The sequence below is a fragment of the Mesoplodon densirostris genome, chromosome 9 (genome assembly GCF_025265405.1).
Source record: "Mesoplodon densirostris isolate mMesDen1 chromosome 9, mMesDen1 primary haplotype, whole genome shotgun sequence".
Taxonomy (NCBI): Eukaryota; Metazoa; Chordata; class Mammalia; order Artiodactyla; family Ziphiidae; genus Mesoplodon; species Mesoplodon densirostris.
In genome coordinates, this window is record NC_082669.1 from 100,467,974 (window position 1) to 100,469,503 (window position 1,530).

Below are 1,530 nucleotides of genomic sequence, written 5' to 3' on the forward strand. Positions count from 1 at the left end.
TGTCACTTCCGCTCACATTTCATCAGCTCACGAAAGTTAGATGGGCTTTGCCACTGTACCGCGCACCCAGAAAGCCGACTTGGACATTTGAAGAGTGTGAATAACGACGACTACAAATACCTTTATCAACAGCATACCTGCTCCCTCCCCCAAATCTTCGGCAGTATTTGCTTCACTTTTCCTCCAACCTTTAAAAAAAATAATCCGTGAATGTCCACAGGAGTTAGTCACAGATGTAAACATCACTTATTGTTGTACGGTGGCAGGAAAGACGTTGAGATGGTAGTTTTGTGCAAACGGGAAAGAGGTTTCACTCATCACCGGTGGTCTCCCAACTGTGTGCAGTCGGCAAGCACATAGAAAGAGCTCACTTTCAATGTAGGCAGTGACCAGGCAGCAACACACATTAAGGACAGGCTTATACATAAGCTTCCACTGCCTTTTCTGAGACACAAAGAAAGCTGCTCCAAACATCAACCCACCTAAACTCCAGCAGTAAGCTAATATCACCACCTAGGTCATGCCTAGACCATTCTCCCCACCACAGACTCAGACATGCCGCCAACGGCGCAGCTACTGATGAGCCTCTTCCTACTTTCTGGACACCAAAAAAACAGAGGTTTAAGTCTCTGCCCCGGCTCAGATCCCCAACACTTCCACCTCGCCTCAGGCTTTCTAGCATCCCTCTGGGAGTACATGTGGTCCCCCAGCAAGGCCTCAGCAGCAGCACCTGAAGGTGAACTTTGGGCACTTCTGGAAGGGAGCAGCTTCAGCTAAAGATCCACCAGAAGGGAGCTTACAGAAACCTTCAGCTATGACTACAATAAGTTGCAATACACACAATCCTAGATGTGGAGACATTTTCAATAGTATTAATTCTTAATATAGATATTACAACTATTAATTCTTAATTATAGATACTAAATTATTTTACAAATAGGCACTGTAAAAAGGTTACTGAAGGTCTTCCATTGGAGTGGTGGAAGGGTTTTTATTTTAATAATAAAAAATTTATATAGGGAATTCCCTGGTGGTCCAGTGGTTTGGACCCCACACTTTCATTGCTGAGGGCCCAGGTTGGATCCCCTGGTCAGGGAACTAAGATCTCACAAGCGACGCGGCACGGCCAAAAAAAAAAAAAAAAAAAAAATCACGTAATAGAATTAGGAACAAAAACACCGTTATTTGCGGGTCTGAAGCAGGTTCAACCAGCACATGTCAACAGAAACTGTCAGTGCCACTGCCAATAAAGAAGGCTTAAGGGTTAGTCTTAAAAGTCCTAAAAAGAAATATATAATATGATGATCCCAGCTGGTAAGGTTTTCCTCTTTACCTCTTTCTCTCTCAAACATTTCTCAGCAGGCTAGATGTTTTAGGAAAGGTGTCAACTTTTCTCAATGAACCTATATCGACAGAAATTTGACTAACTGATGAACTGATCCAAGAGGCGATGAAAGAAACAAATATGCTTTGACATCTGCACATTTCAAAATGGCTCATTACACAAAACAGAAAGCCAAACTATGGGTT